Below are 20,009 nucleotides of genomic sequence, written 5' to 3'. Positions count from 1 at the left end.
GATCACAGCTTTTCAAGAGACCTCTCTTTCTTTTCAAGCCCTATAGAAGGGGTGCATTTGACAAAATATGTCAATATTCTGCGATAAATGGATATAGTAAATTTATCCTATGACTTGACCAGTGAATGAGCAGAGATTTTTTGAATTTTAGGCCCTGTTCTCTCCTTTTCACTTTAACTGAAGCCGTGGAAAAACTCCCAGACTGATGGCTTGAAATGGATTTCTGGTGGACATGTTTTTAAATCCAAGTCTTTTGCACTTTGGCAACACAGTGTCATTTGCACTTAACTTTCCTGACAACCTGCCAATAAAGCCAGAAGTCTGTTTAGCAAAAGTGAATTAAAGTGCACCTTTCTCATCTGAAGAAATAACATCTGCTGTTCTAAACATAACTTGTTATTTCTTGTGGAAACAAGATATTAAATATCTGAGTCTTGTTTGTTTTCATCAAAACCTGGAAAAATAACAATAAACTGACTTATCTGGAAAAAAAAGGTTTGTTTTTGAAGCAAATGCTTTAAAAAATGTGAGATCCTGCCCTCGCTGCTGTGCTTGTCACAGAAGTTTTGATTTTGAATCTTTCAGTATCCCAGTATTAGACACGATGAATTTGATTCCAAGTGTAAGAAAGTTCTTTCATCCCATGAGTCATTCAGCTTCTCTCTGGATGGGAGCTTTACTGATTTCAAAGTTTTCTGTTTCGTAAACAGGCTCATCATTTTTCTGTGGAAAATCGTCACCTTACAAATGGATCTTGGAAGGACTCTCTGCCAGCTGACTCTCATCCCAAAGTAAAAATTGCAATGGTTTAGGTGATTTTTTTAAAAATCCATTAAGTTAACCCAGAACAAAATCCTTACAATCTAAGTCAGTGGAGATTTAAGGGAAGTCTGTGAATTTAGCTGGAAAGTATTTTTTTAAGCATTTGGCAGATTAAATTTCTCAATATCAACAAACCTCTAATGTCACTTAAGTCCTGGAAATAGGGTTTATTTGTCTTATGGATGAATAAAGCTCTCTCCCAAGCACTGGATTTCATTCTTTGTGAAGCCAGTGTCTTATGAAGCACTGAGAGGATAACAAGGCATGCATTTAATACATAAAAATCAGAGTCATGAGACACTGAAAGTTAATTATAATGTAGCAGAGTTTAAGGGTCAGGATTAGCAGGCTAAGATTACTTGTCAGTAGGAGTAAAAAGACCAGGGAAGAAGAGGTCCATCACAGTAAGGTAATAAGAGAGGGCATTAAAAGGACATTGGTGGAGACTATGCTGCTTCTATTTTTTTTTGTTTCAGGTTTGTTTTGCTGCTGGGGTTTTTTGGTTTTTTTTTTGTTTGTTGGGTTTTTGGTTTCATTTAAAGGAAAAATCTGCGTTGGAAAATTGGTCCCAGGTATCCAAAAATCAGAGGAAGTTATCTGATTTTTGAACTTTAAACTTTGTGTTTTTAAATTAAAAGCTTTAACTTTGTATACTTATCTTTTCCTGGCGTTGGTAAAGCACACTTTCCCTCTCATATTATTTCCATTCCATCCTCGTGCTATGAAAGGAAAGAACATAGTGCCTTGATTGTCCCTATATACTACAAATAAAATTTAAAAACCTCCAAAAAGCCAGAACAAGCTGAGCAGAATTTGGGACTAGATACGTATTAAATACCTGTTTACAATGAGAAACAGACTGTACCAAATACAGGCTGAAGTGACATATCATTTTCAGATATATTCCACTTCCATGTCACTTTAGCAGCATTTAGCACATCAATTGCTAAAAATTAGATTTGGCTGGCAAAGGAAAAAGTTCAGAAGAAAGGTATTTGTCTTGGCTTATCCAGAAACCTTCAGCTGTTTGTATTTAGGGAGTAGAACTATTTAATGTGGGCCTGGTCCTCAAGACTGTCCTCAGTTTTATATTCACTCCTTGCTCTGGAAAACTTTCCAGTTGACTCCAGTGGATATTTTGCTGAAGTTTAAATTTAACTTAGAGCTAGTGCAGAAAACTCTTCTGCACATGATTACTGCTGGCAATCAACCTCCTTGAAGTCAATGAGAATATTTACTGGAATAGTCTTAACTGTTCTTTGTAACCTTGAACTAAATTTTTTACCATGAGGTCAAGAACCTTTGATAATTCATCAAAGAGGAAAAAAATGTATCCTTCAGAAACCTTCGCAGACAATTAAAAGTCTTTAAAAAAGTATTTTTTTTTCTCCCTCACCCCCAAAACAAAAAAAATATAACTGGGTATGCACTGGCTACTTAAAATGACTGACATAGCGTCCTTGAGATGTATGGGACCAATGACAGCCTTAAAAAATAAACCTTTCTTGCATACGTGAGAAGTGAAGAATTTCTGCGATTTGTTGCAATTTTGTCCAACTGCTCTCTAAAGTGCACATATGCTGCTACTCCTATTCCTAGCCTTTGTGGTTAGATTGCCACTAGCCAAGTTTCCAAAATAAACTCCGAAGTTCCTACAACAGACAAAAGTGTCCGGTAACACGGTCCAGTGTAGTTAGAGATTAGACTAGTCAGTAAATAAAATAATACATCACTTATTAGTTTCAGGCAGGGGGAAGCCAAGCCCGGGAGGTGGGGAGGATCAGCTCACGGCTGCCAGACACCGCTAAGCCGGCACAGAGTGCTAAGTAGGGCAGCAGCAACCGAAATCAGAGGCTCACAAATTGGCAGGACACATTCTTTTGTTGCACAGTCACTGGTATTTGAAGGGTGAAATCCAAGCTGTGCTGAAGTCACCAGGAAAAGTCTCTGTGAGCCAGGACATCACCTTAATAGAAAGTAATTAACCTCGCTGTTCCTGCCAAGAGTTTGGGTCTGTGGGCACCAACCCATTAAGCCCTGAAGCTGGCCTGTGCTACGAGAGCAGTTGATACAAAAATGTGCAAAGCACGGCAGGAAGAAAGGTTGCCCTGGCGAGGTTTGCACACTGTGGTGGTTGCATGATTATATAGGAGAGCGTCTCCTTTTCCAAGCCAATATCAATGATAATCAGCAGTGATGTGAAAGGAGATGATGAAACTTTACAAGAGGGCATTTCAAATTCTGTTTTGGCAGTAGGCAAAACTCGCAGCTTCCAACAGCTCTGTCTATGGTATGGAAAGCAGCCCAACTCAGTGCCCTGGGATCTGAGCATGGCCTTGAAATTTGGGCCCATATTTTAGGCACCCCATTTCTCCCCTGGTGGAAAAAAGAACAGTAAAAGCTAACTTATCATATTGAACATTGTGTTTATTTGAAGATCGTGTTTCTCTTTGTTAGGACAGAAGACCTTTCAACCTTCATACACATAAACCAGAGGTTTTCTGGAACTGCTCCCACAGCATCCACTGACAAAGATAACATTGAGCACTCCTATGCACTGTTGTTTCTTCATACTGAGTCAGGCTAGAATAACTAAAACTGGTAAGGATATCCATTCAGGGAGGAAGAGGTCTTGACTCTTTGCCATGAGAAAGACCAAAATCAAGCAGATTGAAAATAGAAAGTGTTCTAAAACATGAAACAAGGTGTTGTCTCCTCTGTCACTGAATGATATCTTCCAAAGCATTGTCTGGATGGAGGGATAGCAGAGGCATTTTGAAAACATGGTGATTTTTTGTTTCTAATTTTACTGAAAATATTGTCATATTCTGTCAGATGACTAGATAGTCATGGTAAGCTAAATAACTGTTGATTACCATAATTCACTCTCTGGAGCTGAATGTGAATATCACACATTTCCAGCTTCCAGAAAATGCCCTTTCTCCCTCTCTCCCAGCAGACACCACCACATCTCCACCAGGCCCTCATTCCACTGGCATTGATCCAGCTTCCTCATGTCAGTGGGACTATGCAGTGTTGCATTTCAGTGCAACCATCGGGCTGCTGTTTATCTTAGAAACACACTCTGCTCAAGGGCACTATGAAACCTGAACTCCTGTGATACACACTGGATGGCAGAATCTGGGAGAAAGCACACAGAAACACTAGAGAAAGCATTTCTGGCTCATTGAAATCACTTCTCAAAGAAGGTCACAGACAGGCTCTGGCCACTCAGAGGAGATGACAAAACTTTCCCCTCTTCTCCCCTTTACCATCAGAAAAGTAAACAGCAACCAACCAAAGTAAACCTTAAAAAGATTAAAATAATTACCAGCTTTAAAAGATAATCATTGCTGAAATACTAAAAATCAACCCCAAACACCAACAGCTCTCTGCTGTACAGAATTTTAACCCTGAAGACACTCATGTATGAAAGTTCAAAGGACTGCAGCAGGGATTTTGTCAGTAAGGCAGACAGGATGTAAGTGTGTATTAGCAGAGAGAGCAGATACTCGTTCCAGTGAGGGCTTGAGCATGGTTCTGGTTTTGCAATCACAGTTACTGTTGTGAAAGCACAGACTCTTTTGGGCCCTGTATTAGTACGACAAATAACATTCTCCAAAGTCAGTAATGTCTAGGACCATATGGAAACCCTGAGACTCATGTTATCAGCATTATTATGAATGTGTTTAACTCTTAAAGTTTCCCTTAGCTCAGACAAATACCCTACAAATTGTTTTCTCCAAAAAGGGTTTGTGAAAGTGTTTTTATTCTTGTTCAAAAAGTATTCTGATGTTAGGATTCTATGATTAGAAGTGATAAACATTCATAACAGACTTTTTCTGGTACAATAACTAGAGATTATACAGGACATAGTCAAGTGAACATTACTGAAATTGGCCTGATATTGGATATCCGGAGTGTATGTTTGCAGACTTGTTGGCTCTGATTGTAAATGAGCTTGTCTTCCACTTTAACTACAGTTCATTTCCAGGGAGCAATTTCTACTGTTTTAAAACCAGTCTGTACATGTTGTACCTAAAAGCAAATGAAGAGCATTTAGAGATGGGAAGTAGCATGTATATATTTCCAGAGAAAAGAGCCATTTCAGCAGAAAACTGTGCCTGACAGTAAATACTTCACCATAAGCAACCTGGCAGCAGAGATGTTGTATGGCATAGTGATGTATCTCCAAAAAATTAACCTGATTGATAAAAACTAAACTAAGAGTCTTATTTTCCTTTGGGTTTACAAGGAGTTTCAGAGAGTGTAAATCCTTCTTGGACTGAAAAAATCGAAACAAGACAGAAGTCAAGAAGGGCTTTTAATAATCTAGCAATGTATAGTTCATGTATTTTCACATCTTTGAGATAAAAAAAATCTTCTAAAACACCTTCTGTGTGTTTCTGCATGAGGAGAATTATTAGTTGGGTTACTCACATCAGGCTTGCAGTACCCCAATTCCACCTGTTTTATGACTTACTGTCACTTCTTTTATCCATAACAAGGGTGCAACGCCTACCTGAGACCTGATCTGCTCCCTCTCCCTTTGATGTTCCTCACTCTGCGCCAGGGGTCACAGTGCTGGCAGACATGCCATGGGGTATGAGTGATTTAGAGCAACAGGTGAAAGTCTTTAAAAGAGTGTATTTACCAGCACCTTTCAAGGACTCTGTATCAGCTATGCTTGATCATATTCCATAAGCATTCTCAGATGCACTTTCCTTTGTGTTGCTGTTTAGTGGCACGGTCACTTTTCATGTAAGTTTGCTATTTTGTGAATTTCACGTGTTCATCTTGTAAAGCTGGACTTGTGTGGATGGTTAATCTCACGGGTTTTCATCACTCAGTAAGGGACAGATGCACTTCAGTGTTTAGCAAACTATTAATATTTCCTACATTTCCCATGAAAATACTTCTGCCTGCATCTCATCCACTTACACTTTCTGTCTTTAACATTCACCTCTGCTGCCTCCTCTTACTGCAAGAGTCTGAAGTCTCCTATGACCTAAACAATTTGCTGGTTTACTTTCCTTCATTCAAATATTTTTCTTAAAAACCACTTCTTCTAGAGCTATTTTACTCCATAAAGATTTGAAGGCTCATCACCACCAGAGGCATGAAATTTAGCTAGAATTCCAGCATCAAGCTATGATCAGACACTCCTATTCTGCAAAACTGCAAATTACAAGAATCCTTACTCTTCAAATGCTTCCCAAGATGTTGCATTTGCATGACAGGTGTAATGATTGCAGACTTAATAGTGAAAAAAAAGAAAAAATAAATCGAACAAATCAAAGGCAGAAACTGCCAAGTCCCTTGATGCAAGGAAAAAGATACTGAGGACTATAAAGTGGAAAGAATGTCATTAGAGGTCATCTGTAAATACTGCTCTGTCCACTAAAATAACACACACAAAAGCAACTGTGAGAACATGCATCTCTGATCTCAGGGTCACAGTACTGAAAATTTCTGTATTCAGCAAGGAAATATAAATTTTTCCTTTTCCTTCTTGCTCTGCTTTCCTTTATCTCGAAGCAATATAAATGTACTTATTATGCAAAGTAAAGACTAAAGAAAAATTGTTCCCAGATTAGAGACAGTCAGTCAGGATTTCCTTGCTAGACAACATCATATTTACTGTACATAGAACAGCACGATTGGCTCCTCATGCTGATAATAGAAGCAATGCTGATAAAAGGCCAGAGAACAAATCAGGAACTAGGAACAGTCTGTCTTAATTCATACTACCCCACTGTTTAGTCATAATGCTGACCGGAATGTTACACAACTCAACACCTCTCTTCCCAGTACAATATGGTTCTAGTATGTAGCTCTAAGCTGTAAATAATTCTTTAGTAGTTCCAGTAGCCTCAAAGAAAAAGATGATGGGATCACTCAAATGTGTCCTCGAGTCCCTGGCAGCATCCTGTAGCACATCAAGAATTTAACATTTTCGGGCATTTAAATATAGGTGAATTACATTTAAAATAAAGATATTTAATAAAAAAAAATAATTAAAAGCTGCAGAAATTAAACACGCACTCTTGGCTTCAGACTCCATTTGCAGATTGATAATGATCAGCATCTATAAATCCTCATGGGCAGTGAAATGCTGGAAGGGAGAGAGAATGTTTTCAACAATAGCTGATGTCTGCAGCAGCAACAAAAACAGTCTCTGAGCACTGGCATCAAGGAGCATTTGATGTGAACAAAGTGACATCTTGTTTCATCAAAGGTTAATGAGTACAGCAGCTCTGTCAGCAATACATTAAGACAGCAGTGTCACTGTTCGTCATACTTGGTGAGTTCAAGGCAGACTGCAAGCATCACCATTTGTGGATTTGTTGGGGCTTCTTTTCTCTCCTGCTTCAGTAAGTTTAATGTGACAAGTTAGTATTTCCCCATAAGCAACTCTTTATGCTGTTTGTCTGTAGAGCAAAAGTGTTTTTGTAAGCCTGGTACTTGTGCTGACTGGAAAACTAGAGGCTTTTCTCAGTAAACTTAGTTAAATAGAAAGTACTAGAGAAGCTGTAATAAAACATTATTAACCTTTTCTTTTGTTTTACAGTTTTCTGATAAAAACCTTTTGATGGATTTTTTGAAAATGTAATATCGCTGAATTAAAGACTTTCTCTCCAAGCAAATATATTTGTGTAAAATTTAAAGTTTAAATATTAATCCCTAGCTGTGTGTAAAAATAAATGGAAAAGTACATATCAGCATGAAGGGGTGGGGGTGGAGGGGTGACAAAAAAGCCCAGACAGCAGTGAATTGCTATATAGCAAAATTTCAGCGCTATGCACAAATTCTACCACTAGATCCAGTGTCACTGGGCAGTGCTCAAAGATATTACAACTGACTTCTGGGTGGTAGTGATTTTTGTCAGTATCTCAGGAAATTATTATGGGGCTGAGCAAGCACCTGACTACAGGAAACATTAAATAAGGACTTGATTAATGAATAAAAGTTTGGGATCTGGACCTCAGATCCAATTGCACTTGTTGAATTCTGTCATCCAAGTTCACAACAAACAGCAACTCATTTCCCTTCTGGATAATACCTTATCTTTCTCTAGTGTGGGCATGACCTGGATGATGCTTCTTCATCTCACATGCCATCAGCTTCCAGTACCCACGACTGAAGCCAAGGATGAGAAGCTTCTTTCTGCTTGGGAGCTGCCCAGATGAGGTAAAAGTGTTTGTAGCCTTTAGGATGGCAGTAGTGTGATGTTGTGTTTATTACACTATCGTTCTGCGAGTTGCGCTCATAGTACTGCTGAAAGTGCTTCTGAGTCCTGATGCCGTTGGCAAGCTGAGTCTATTTCCAATGGCTTTGGCTCTTCCTCCTCTGAGGGCTGAATGACTCATTTGGGACAGTATTTCTGTTAGCATGTTTGTTTTACATAAGCCAGACTTATAGCTCTGTCAGTCTCTAGCTAGACAAACCTTAACAGCTTAGTGCACAAAGGTCTTATTTACATCACTGCATATCTGTGTTTCACAAGACAACCTGTACTTTATAGAACAATCATGGAAAAGGTGGTTCAAATGGAGCTCAGGTGGCCTTGTAGTCATCAGGTATTCTTATGTAATTCCTGACAGATATTTGCATGTTGCTCAACAGAATATATTGGGGGTCCCACCTAATCCATGCAACCTTTGCACTAGAAAGGTTACCTCAGCCCCATAAAATAACTGCTTTATCTCTTTCTTGGTGTTAAGGCTTCATTTCATCACTGGGAACAAATAAACCACACTATTCCTCTCCTTCCTGCTGCTCCTTCTAAGACTAACCAGATATTGTTTTGTCTTCTCTGGATAGCTCAATGCTGCGCAGAATTGGACTCCAATGTATAACTTCTCCCATTTCTTCTGTAGCAAATAGCTTTACTGAATGAGATTATGCAATTATGAAGATTTTAACTGATGTCTCACCGGTTATATTCATGCACAAAACAGTCCCATCTGTGTTGTAAATCTTATTCTTTCACTTTTTGGCTAGCATTCCATTCCATTTGCTGAGGATAAAGACAGCTTCAAGTTTGGAGACACTGTTTTGGCAAGTCCATTCTATGATTTTCAAAGCAGAGGGAATGAAGGCAGCCATGACTTTTGCCCTGGTTTCCTAAGGATCTGAGACCTACACAATCATGCTACACAAGACCTTCTGTGCACCCAGCCCACCCGCATAACAACTTTAGGTCAATGTCAGCCAGATTTGACAGGAATGAAGAGTTCAAAGACTGAATTTCTGGAAGACTTGGGGGGAAGGGAAAGAAAAAAAAGGGGCAACCAACCAAGAGCAAGAGTATGACCCAGAATAAGCAGATAACATATCAGATATTCAGAATCCATTTGGGAGAGACACTTACAAAATACCTGTTTTTCAGGACAAGTTTCCCTGGGAGAGCTGGAGTACCCTAGAGCACATATTGGGCTTCCTGGTTCCATAACTCCTGAATCCGGTTGCACTAACACGGAAAATAAGTTTGAAAAAAAGATATTAAATTCTCTGTGAATAAGGTTATTATTTCTGTGAAGCGCCTTTCATCAACAGATCTGAAAGCATGTGACAAAAGGAGGCCTTGAGCATTATCTCTGGTTCATGAATTGAACTGAGAGGTGATGCAACTTGCCTGAGGTCACTAGATCAGTGGAGAACCCAGGTGTCCCTCAAGCAGTTTTCCACACTGCTTCAGGAACACCTCAAATAGAATCAGGTTACTTTATTTTGCTATCCTATTTTTTCCTCTGTAGACTTTACACTCACATGGGAGAGTGGTCTAAGCTACTTTTATTTTTACCTGAAAGTCACTAACCAAGAGAAAATAGCACATCTCAGATTTTTCCAACTGTGTTCAAGTGAATATCCAAATGTCGAAGCATTCCAACAGAGGATAGTTACTTTTAACCATTAAGTTATCTCTGTCTGAATTAACCAAGCGAGTTCCAAAATCATCTCCAGCCCCAGATGACTGAGGGTGGAAACTCTTGCTGAATTCTGAGTTGGGTTTGCAACATTTGTCTGGAGCAGTACTATTCACTCCCATATAAAAATCATGCAGTCCTTGTGCCCTCGTAATCTCAACATATGATTTGCTTGCCTTTAAATATATTCTAGGATATTATGTAGCCTTAACAGTTGTGTTCAGCTATCCTAAATAATTCTGTTCCATAATCAATACCCATCCACAAGCTGTTTCTAAAAATCAATCTGTCAGAAAGAATGTCATATGGAAAATAAAATTTCATGGGGGATCCATGTTCATTTTATCAGAACCTCTTTTAATACTCCAGACAGATCCATTCAGTGTCAATGGTTAAGGATAAAATACAAAACAGTGTCCTCCTGTTAAATATTAGCAACAAAGAATGATTCATGTTAAATAAGACTTCCAACATCATTTCCATCTAAATAACTAAATAAATGATTTGCTAAAAACACTGAATTCTAGTGATGTCTCTAACACGTCAGGAAGGGGGAAAAAATTGTTCTTACCGTACAACTGCATTTAAAATTAAGTTGTCCTGTAGCCTCCCTCCATCACAAGTGGTCCTTCTCCTATCTTCACTTCAACTATGCAGATTTGAAGAACCTTAATATGGTAGGAGATGGCCATTGAAGAGAGTTGATAACAGTAAGAGGTACTTGAGTTTTAAATCCAGTTAGAGATACTTTATTCTGGCCACACCAAAATCTTGGCATGCCTGTGCCTTCATCAGCACAGATATAACAATGCCAAGGTTGGGATTACTCCCTGAGCCCCAGGGAAGCAGGCAGCCACTCTCTCCAAGACAGGCATCCACCCCTGTGACCAGCGGGCTGAGCTGGCCAAGCAGCATCCTGAGTATAACTGAGATGCTGCACCGCAGCCATTCCAAACATATTTTATTCTTATACACTTATCTACTTCTGCTTGGAAGTTTTGACTTTTTGTTTTCCATTGTAGTTTTGGACATTGTTTCACTAAGACGTTTCAGCAAACATTTAATTTTCATCATGTGAGTAACAGACCCATCTTGGACAAAGCAGGGCTTCTACAACACACACTCTTTTTCCACCTCACATGCAAAAATGATTTAAATATGTGTTTATGCCTTGTGTTGAGCTGGAAAAATTGTTCTTGTGACAGGAGCAGAGCTATTGGCAGCAGTCACAATCCCAATACTGCTGTATCACTGGAACTCATACCTGATCTTGAAAAATCTTTTTGTTCAACTCCTGTGCCCTTTACTGAGGGCATCATCACTAGTAATTTTGAAAACGACACTTCTCTTTTGAATACCATGTTCCAATTCCCTATCACACAGAGCTTTCAAACCAGTACACATACACAGTTTTAAAACCTGGGCAAATACAGTAGAATGACAAAAGGAGAAAAATAAGGTTTATTTTCTGTCAAAGGAATCTAGTATAATGTGGTGCCTCCTGAAATTATGGACAAAGTCAAGGACCAGAACAATATTCTGATCATGACAGCACACAACAAGAATCTACGTTATTAATATGTAATATAAAGAAATGTTCAGGTTTCAATGAAGAACATACACTGTTAATCAGGTTTGAGTTGAAAATAATATCAAACACTCTGTGGGGATTAGAGCAAAGCCTGTGAACATGCACTTACACTGAGGGTGATTTTAGTCAGTTTTTTTGTGGGTTGAAATTAATGAAAGGAGAGAAAGAGCCAATGGAATATGAATAGAAACTAAATTATTTAATTAACCCAAGTGATTTTTAGATGTATAATCAGATAATCAGTTTCAGAGCCTAACACTTAACTGCTTTCAATAGCTAATCCGTAACTTGGGATGTTATGGATTTATGTGCACGCTTGAAGAAAAGTAGGAATTTGGGATTTGGATTACTTTGATCATTTAGGGTACAGCACCACAGCCTCGTATGTGAATATCTAAATTGGATAGTTCAGGTGAGTAAGGTTGGTCATGTGCATATGCAGTGTCACAGCCTTCACACACAGTAGGGAACTTCAGGGCTGAAGGCATCAATCTGCAGGTTTGGTTTAAGAGACGGACAGCCAGGCTGGCAATTGTTACAAATCAAATTGTCTATCTCAAGTGATCAAACACAAAGACTGTGCTGCCAAACGCTATGGTATACAAGTTCCCAAGATGGGGCTTCTAGTGCACACAATATACATTCTACACATTTAAATTGCAGGCTTGGGTAGCACTCTGGAAATCCTCTGATGTCAGCAGATCAGTAGTGTTGGTGTCTAAAAAGAGGTGCACAACATACAGAAGCCCTTGTGTCAAATCTTTGCCTGTTTTCATGGTGTGAAAATTTCACAATCAATTTGAAATCCAACTGATCCACAGATAATATAAAAGTTTCACAGAACTAGAAGGTAAAAGTGTACTACATAAACCAAGTGTGTAGCACCCACAACATTGAAACATCCCCTAATATAAATGCACAATGTTTCTACTATCTTGTCTAGGAACTACATTTTCCATATATTTGTGTAAGTGAGAGTTTCTTTAAAGTGTGAACTCTGCTTTGAATCATGTAATCCAAGATTTTACTCTGGAAACCAATCAACATGTAGACCATTAACTTCTCTGTGAGCTACCCTCCAGATTTTCATATGTTGGAAAGTTTACAGCACAATGTAATAAGCTACGCACATCCATGCTAGACATCACTAGCCTGTAGAGACACACCCCTAAAATAATGAGTAACTGTATATTCAGATATTTCAATCTGTCTTCATAGCAATAACTCAGCCAGTCTTTTCACTAGAAGTCCTCACCATCTTAGCTCTTTCTCCTCAATTCAAACAGATCTACAGATACGGCTACTTCCCATGTCCTCACACACACTGTGGAATTTTAAAAGGTAAGATGGAGGATGGTTCCTCAAATGCAGCTCATATATTCTTAAATTTACTTATGTATATGAAAAATTGGAAAAAAAAAGCTAAACCAAACCAAACCATCCAATCAAACAAACAACAAACCTCCCTCCACCAACTCTATAAAGATTTTTTTAATTGCCAGTTTTAAGTGCCATTACAAGGAAGACAAATTTTGTGGTTACCCCATTAAGATAGCGGTAAAGTGTTTGGTTTCTCCTTTACCCTGGATTCATCTATGCTGCACACTCCCAAAGCAGGTCAGAGTGCTTCAAATACACACAAGATGAGATGACAGAAGCTGAACATAAGATTTTTTCATATTCACTGAGTGAGTACAAGCTCAATATATTCCTTTTAGATGGGCGAATCCTGAATATGAATCAAAATGTGCATGATGAAAATACAAGAATGCACTTCACTAGCACAATAGCCTGCAGAAATGCAGAGAGCAATCTCAGCTTGCTTCTAGGTCTGTTTGTGACTTTGAATGCTGAAGTCAATGCAGACACAGGAGATGCTCTACCAACATTGCATTTCCATCTGGGTCCTTTCACAATATGAGAGAAAAATACTGTATTTCTAATTCTCTTTGATGGGCTGATGGGATACCATCATTGTCAATCGTGGGCAATGAGGCCAAAGGCAGTCTGAGACATTTGTAAGGGTGCTTGAAGAGAAATTTCAATTGGTCAAATTCAGTAACTGCAGTTCCCACAGCATCAGTTTGCTCATGTTGCTCTCAAAAAGAGGCAGCATCACCAAGGACACATTGATCTTGCACGCTCTCAGAAATGTTCTTTTAGGAACTGTTGAGAGCAGAATTTAAGGCCAAGTTTTTTTGGGTTTTTTTTTTGGTGTGCTTATCTTACAAACTATTGTTGTCTTGCAGGTTTCCCTGCAGTGTTCCTGTTTGCTTACCCACACTGCCTGCCTCTTGTCATATATTTTTCCCCATGACTTGCTCTGGGACGGGAGCATATTCCTTGCACAGAGCTCAGCACATCTGAATTCTGACCCACAGTGAAGAGTCTGAGTGTTGAATATCATAAAGTCAAAAACTTCCAGGTGCTATTGCTTTACCATTGACTGGCTTTGAAGTATCAGGCAAGTCACTGCAGCAATTCTTCTAAAAATAGGATAAATACCACCATTTTTAGAGCAATAACAACTCCTTGTTTCATAGTCTGCATTTTAGACCTGCAAAATAGCTAGAGGAATCAATTCTTATTAAAAAAACCCCACTTTTTTATCTCTGTAGATATCAAAAGAAAAAGATGCTGACCAGGGGAGAGAAGAAAGATTATTTAGACAAGACAGATATCTCCAAATAAGCAAGGTGTCATGAAATCTGGTCTTGACCAATTCAGGAACTAATCAAAGTGGTCTTTAAACCATAGGAAATCACCTTTGAAAGTACACAGAGGATAGGAACAAGAAGAAGAGGAAGAAGGAATCACAATTCAGGATCAGGAAGAAGGGATCACAAATCAAAATCCACTGAAGTCCTGGAAAGGTTCTAGAGCAAATGATAAAGCAAACAACTCTCAATCACTGGAATATAACAGTGATAAAAAAGCTAAAAAATAACATGACAAGTCAGCTCAATTTCTGTCTTTGATGGATTAATAGGTTAAGTAGGTAACAGGAGAGCAGTATATGTATCTTGGTTTGAATAAGAATTTTGACATGTAATTTTTATAAAGTTATTACATAACTTTATAAATATATTACATATATTAAATATATTATATTATAAAGTATTACATAACTTTATAAAAATAACGAAATAATTAGTTTAAGTGTAAATATCACAGAGTATGTTCACAACTGATGAAAGAACACCTGTTGGTGATTCACTGCTGAAACAATTCCTGCGGAGGAATGGGTATCTGAAGTATACTTGAAGTATTTGTACTGCGAATATTTTTTTTTTAATGAATGATTTTACAATGGAAAAGGAAAGGCAAAAAGTGTGCAGATAGTAATCAGATACTGAGATACTGCAAGCAGATTCCTGACCTGATCCTGTCCTCTAGGAGTCTTGAGCAGTATGGAAATAATGGGATATAAGGTGAAAAAGCTCTCAAAAAATTCAATAAGTCCAAAACTAGAAGACAAACTTCGAAGTAAAAGTTAAAAAAATTGCTTTGAAGTATACACTTGAGGGAAAACAAATCACAGGTGCCAAGATAACCAGCAAGAGAAACCCATGATCTTCCTTTCCCTAATAGCAATTTTAAGCAACTGTGTTAATAGCAATTGCTAATAGGGCAGAAGTGAGTTTGGAGAAACTATATAGATATAGTAATGACAGTCTGTTGGCCAGCATAGCTTCAGAGATGTGTGCACTGAACACAAAAAACCAGCCAGTCACATTTAGGAAGGTGTTATGTCAGCACATTTCCCGAGAAAGCACTTCCCAACACCGCCTGGCATGAAAGTAGCAATGAGAGAAAGATAACCAAGACAGCCACCAGGGCCTAGAGGAAGAAAACTTTTTACAATAATTAAATTCATTCAAGTAAAGGCCCATTTGACACTGTGAGGGAAAAAAATATTCACCTAAAAACACCCACAAGGTAAACTTCCTACACAATTTGGTCTTGTTTTCTCTGTTTGGACATTCACTCTATCATCACAATGTCTTTGAAACCTTGTTTACAATGAAGACAGGTTAGAATGGAGCAAAGGAGATAACAGTTGGTGACAGACAAGGTCCAGAAAGGATTTTTATAAGCCGAAATCAATTTAATCTAGAAAATCCGTGAAGAATCAGACTGCAAACTAATTCAAACCATGCATACACTTTTTTCATACATTTTTGAATATTTTGGAATAAAGGGAATACTTCTGGGCATTCATACAACTAAATTGAAATTATAGTCAGAACTTACAGGAGTACTCAAAAATTATTTCTTTTGCTATTTTCCAAATAGTTCACCCAATTTTCTTCTCAGCTATGCATTGCCATATGGCAGGAGAAAAACCAAGGCTGACTGGAAGTTTGAACACAGGGCTGCTTGTGAGGCCACATGTGAGAAATATAGGTTACACTGTGCTTTGCTTTTGGCATCTAACAAACTTGTCTGAGTGAACATACCTGCCAAAAGTTACATTAGCAACAAGGTATCTTGTGTCTGTGCCAACACATTTCCCTTCAAACGTGGAAATAACTTACCCCACATGTCTGGCCTTCACTGATGTCTTGAAAGCTGAAACGTATCTGCTGCAAATTAATTTGAGATTTTGCTTTGGATAGAGGGACCAGTCTGCTGACTTGGTGGTATTTGGAGCATAAGGTGAGAGACTGAGAAAACTGGATTTGTCCAGCTTCGAGAAGAGAAGCTGAAATGAGATCTTATGTGTTTGTTCATCTATATAAAACGTGCTTCTAAAGAAGATACAGCCAAACTTCTGGAGGTGCACAGGAAAGAGGCAATAAACACAGGTTGCAACCTAGGAAATTCCAATTAGATATTAGGAATTTTTTTCCATCATGAGAGAGGTTACAGACTGGAACAGGTGTGCAGGGGGGACATGGAGTCTCCGTTCTTGCAGGTGTTTAAAACCCAACACAGCCCTGTTGGCCCAAATTATCTTTGTAGCTGGATCTAATTTCAAAGTTGGATCTGCTCTAAACATGCCTGTTGGACCAGGCAGCCTCTGAGGCTGAGTTATTCCCTGACAGAGAAAGCTGCTGCAAGGCTGATCTCTTTGAAAAGTGCCTCACAAGAAACAGGGCCTGATCTTAACTGCATCAACAAGAAAGCAACAACTTCTAGATGCTGCTCTCTGGCTTCATATACCAGCAGGTTATTGAGAAGGATTATTGGATGGCAGATATGCCCCAGAATGTGTTGAGCATTCTGTCAATGGACAAAAACTTTCTGTGGTTATATTTTCTCAAATGGGAGGTGCTCCTTCATGAGCACTTCCTCCAACGCTTTACAAGAAAAGAAACGTGCAGGTCTTGTTTTTTTACCTTGTGCTGACAGAACAGAGACACCCTCTCGTTACGCTTGCACTAGAATATAACAACCCTGAGTCGGCTTTATTTTTCTGTCTGTATGTTTACTTTTGTTTTTAACATCCCTAAAAGCTTCCTAGTGTCAGAACTAAAAACAAGCAAACAAACAGAAAACCCAAACAGGATCTGAGCTTCATGTTACATTTGTATCCAGCATCTGCAATCTTATCTCAACAAAACAAGGGTTTTGTTTAGAATTAGTCTGGATTCTAAACAAACAAGTGAAGAGGTAGAAGACACTCCTAAAGAACATACAAACCACACATTAAATAGACACTGCACTGGACTTGGAGTTTTTGCTCTAATAACCAGTTCTGCATGAAAACCCTAAAGGACCTTGGCCCAGATATTTAGTTTTTCTCTGTCTCGCTCATCTCCCACAAAAAAGAAAATGTTATCCCCTTTTTGCCCTCTTTCCCTTTCTAAATACACAAGGCTGAAAATCCCACAGGAAAGGAGTTCTGTCCTATTACACTATGAACTCACCAGCGGTCAAGTTATCAAAAAGAAAAAAAAAATTATGGCTAACATATGGTGAACAGAAAGAGAAAGAAAGAAAAGGAGCAAGTACTCCCTTGCAACTATACTATTGATTTGGCTTAATTGGAAAACTGATGACTCTTGGAGGGTGATGGCTCTTGCTATCTGGAAGCAATGGCCACAGAATGAGCCCTCCTGCCAGTGTGTCCTGACGAATACAAGAGAACAAGTCCTCCATTGTTGCCCAAGCATCCTATGTCAATACAATAAAATCACTGTCTTCTGTTCTCAATGTTACATTTGTTTATGATTACAATGTTTATTTCTTGCTATGAGACTATAACTCTGCATGCTTTCTTCTGTTAAAATACATTTTACCACCCCCACCCTCTAATCCTTTTCCCGCCCTTCACCCACTTTTTGACTTTTTGCCAGAGGAGGAAAATTCTCTTGCAAAATGGTATCATGTTTCATTTTTAGCAGTATTAATAATTGGGTTATAATTTCATGTCTGTGGTGACAACATGTGGAAAAAAAGTATTTATGTACTTGCTTTACATAACTTTAAGCAACTTAGGCAAAACCAATGTGAACAGCTGTATAATTTTTATTGGGTTGGGATACTACTGAAAGCACCACAAAGGTCAGGAGACAGAGGCTTCATGCCCGCTTCTCTCCCTTGCCCAATAATTCTGCAGCAAGTCTGTTTTCCCACTCGCACCTTGCAACCCAAGAGAGAAAGTCTCATCTTTTTTCCAAAGTGCTCTGAAACACAAGGATCTATCAATTCAAATACACCATGAGTGTAGGTTAAGATAGCTGTGGTGCTCCAAAGTTTGCAGGGCAGGGGCCTTTCCACTTAAAGGACAAGGTCTGTGTGGGAGAAGACCTGTGCCTTCAAGTTTCCACCACTGAGTCTTTTCAAGACAGACAGACAGGAGCAGCAGGGGAAGCTGCAGGAACCTTCCTCCATGGGCTGCTCTGTCCAGCCCACAGACCGGCTCCTGCCCTTGGGCTCCTGCTCCACCAGCAGAGAGGAGGTGGCTGCAACCTCACTGCTTACTAAGAATTATTTTCCTCTAAGTAACACAATACCATAATACAAAAGTGAGGCAAAGCAGCCACCTCGGGGTCTGTAACAGAGTCAATGCAGTGAGTGCTCTCTAGGGCAATCAGCTGCTCCAGAAAGGACGCAGGATGCAGTGCTGTCAACACATGTACCAGTAAAAATCCACCCTCCACTAGACTCCTGCCAGAGCAATCATAAAAAAAGTTTTCTGTCATTTCCCATGGGAGTGATAAGTCTCACCTCCCTGGAGAGCTTTTTGATAAAGTCTGGCTGGGGTTGGGATGAAAGTAGCCGCCAGGTTCTAGCTGCTCTCACAATATAGACTTTGTCTAATGTGCCACAGAGCAATACAACCTATAACATATCTAAAATAAATATTTGGCTAGTTAAATAATTATGCTGAAAGGCTCCCTATCTTTATTATACCAGAAAGAAATGCATAAATCACCTGATCTCTGAAGAAACTTCCTTTAGCTGGGGCACCAGGAAGTGATTCACAGTTGTGAGCTGGGGTAAAGGGGAGGAAGAAAAGGCTGTAAATTAATAATGAAAATTTTTAAAAAATGAAAAAACAAACAACAAACAACAAACAACAAACCAAAACAAAGAACAAAATTATTTGCTGCAACAAAGTTATTATGCTACAAAGCATTCTAACAGGTAAAATGCAGCTGCATATAAAGAACAGGTGCACAGATGCACCACAACTCTGAAGGATCTTCTAATAAAGATAACATCTTTACAAAAAAGGACAAAGTTCATTCTTTCCTGTTAAAGATGCCCATGTAATACCAGTGCAACTTAAATAATCATAGCTAAATATTGACTATTTGTGGAACAGCTTTCATTCCTGAACTCTGCACATGATGTGCTCATGTAACACAAGACTGCACCACACCAGCTGTCGGCATGAACGCCTTTTACAGAAACAGGGTAAAATTGTGGTTCTTGTCTGCCTCTTTCTGCCTCCATTTGCAAGGAAAAGTTGAATCAGTTTAAAAGAAAGACAGTACTCTCTGAGGAATTTACTTGGATGTGGGTAAGAAAATACTCAGCAGCTACATTTCTATTTTTCCTTTCTAGCTCTTGATGTAAAACTTATTAATGAGGGCGGGTAGAAACAAGAAAAAAAAGGCAACACAAAACCACAAAAAGCTGACCCAAACAACTTGAAGGCTTTGTGAATAATAAAACATCCAATATTTGCATTTAGAAATGTTAAACTCCTAAGTGGCAAGGGACCAGTGACTTATACAGACATTGTTATTAATTGACAACCACCTTGTCTGATGACTTTGTACTGATCATGCAGTCAAATTCTCATCTAGAAAGGCATAAACCTAGAGAGGTAAGAAAACATATGAATCCAGACTTACAACAGGTTGGAATACACAGCCTTACTGCACTAGAAAACAAAACAAGAACCACAACCCAATAAGCAGAGCTTTTACTTGCCACAAACAATGAGATATATACTTGATGTTGCCTCGTTCCTATATCTTAATTCTCCAGCCTGACTTTCTTATTTTCAGATGTCATTGCCTCTCCTGTTGTCTGCTGTTCTAATTTTTAAAATGGTCTTTGAAATAAATCTTCTCTAAGATTGATTTTCATTACTGATTTATTATTTAAGTATAGGCTGTCCTTGCTGATATTTTTAATTCTATGTTGTTATTTGTTCAACACTTCATAAGCAGTCTTGAGCCATCCTATCCTTCACATGCTCTTGC

At 38.7% G+C, this 20,009-nt stretch overlaps 1 long non-coding RNA gene across 4 annotated transcripts in view; it reads left to right on the top strand.

The window, feature by feature from the left end:
• The first annotated feature begins 6,662 nt into the window (after positions 1 to 6,662).
• LOC146439293 (uncharacterized) overlaps positions 6,663 to 20,009 on the top strand; it is a 32,430-nt gene continuing 19,083 nt past the window's right edge. The window contains exons 1-3 of one of the 4 annotated variants that reach the window (XR_014850736.1): positions 6,663 to 7,196; positions 7,901 to 8,013; positions 9,215 to 12,684. This is a non-coding gene — a long non-coding RNA (uncharacterized LOC146439293). The remainder of the gene's footprint in view (positions 7,197 to 7,900; positions 8,014 to 9,214; positions 12,685 to 20,009) is intronic. The other 3 variants (XR_014850735.1, XR_014850733.1, XR_014850734.1) reach the window with 3 other exon arrangements.

This window comes from Lichenostomus cassidix, chromosome 3 (genome assembly GCF_008360975.1).
Source record: "Lichenostomus cassidix isolate B80296 chromosome 3, HeHo_3.0, whole genome shotgun sequence".
Classification (NCBI taxonomy): domain Eukaryota; kingdom Metazoa; phylum Chordata; class Aves; order Passeriformes; family Meliphagidae; genus Lichenostomus; species Lichenostomus cassidix.
This window is presented reverse-complemented; position numbering and strand designations above follow the sequence as displayed.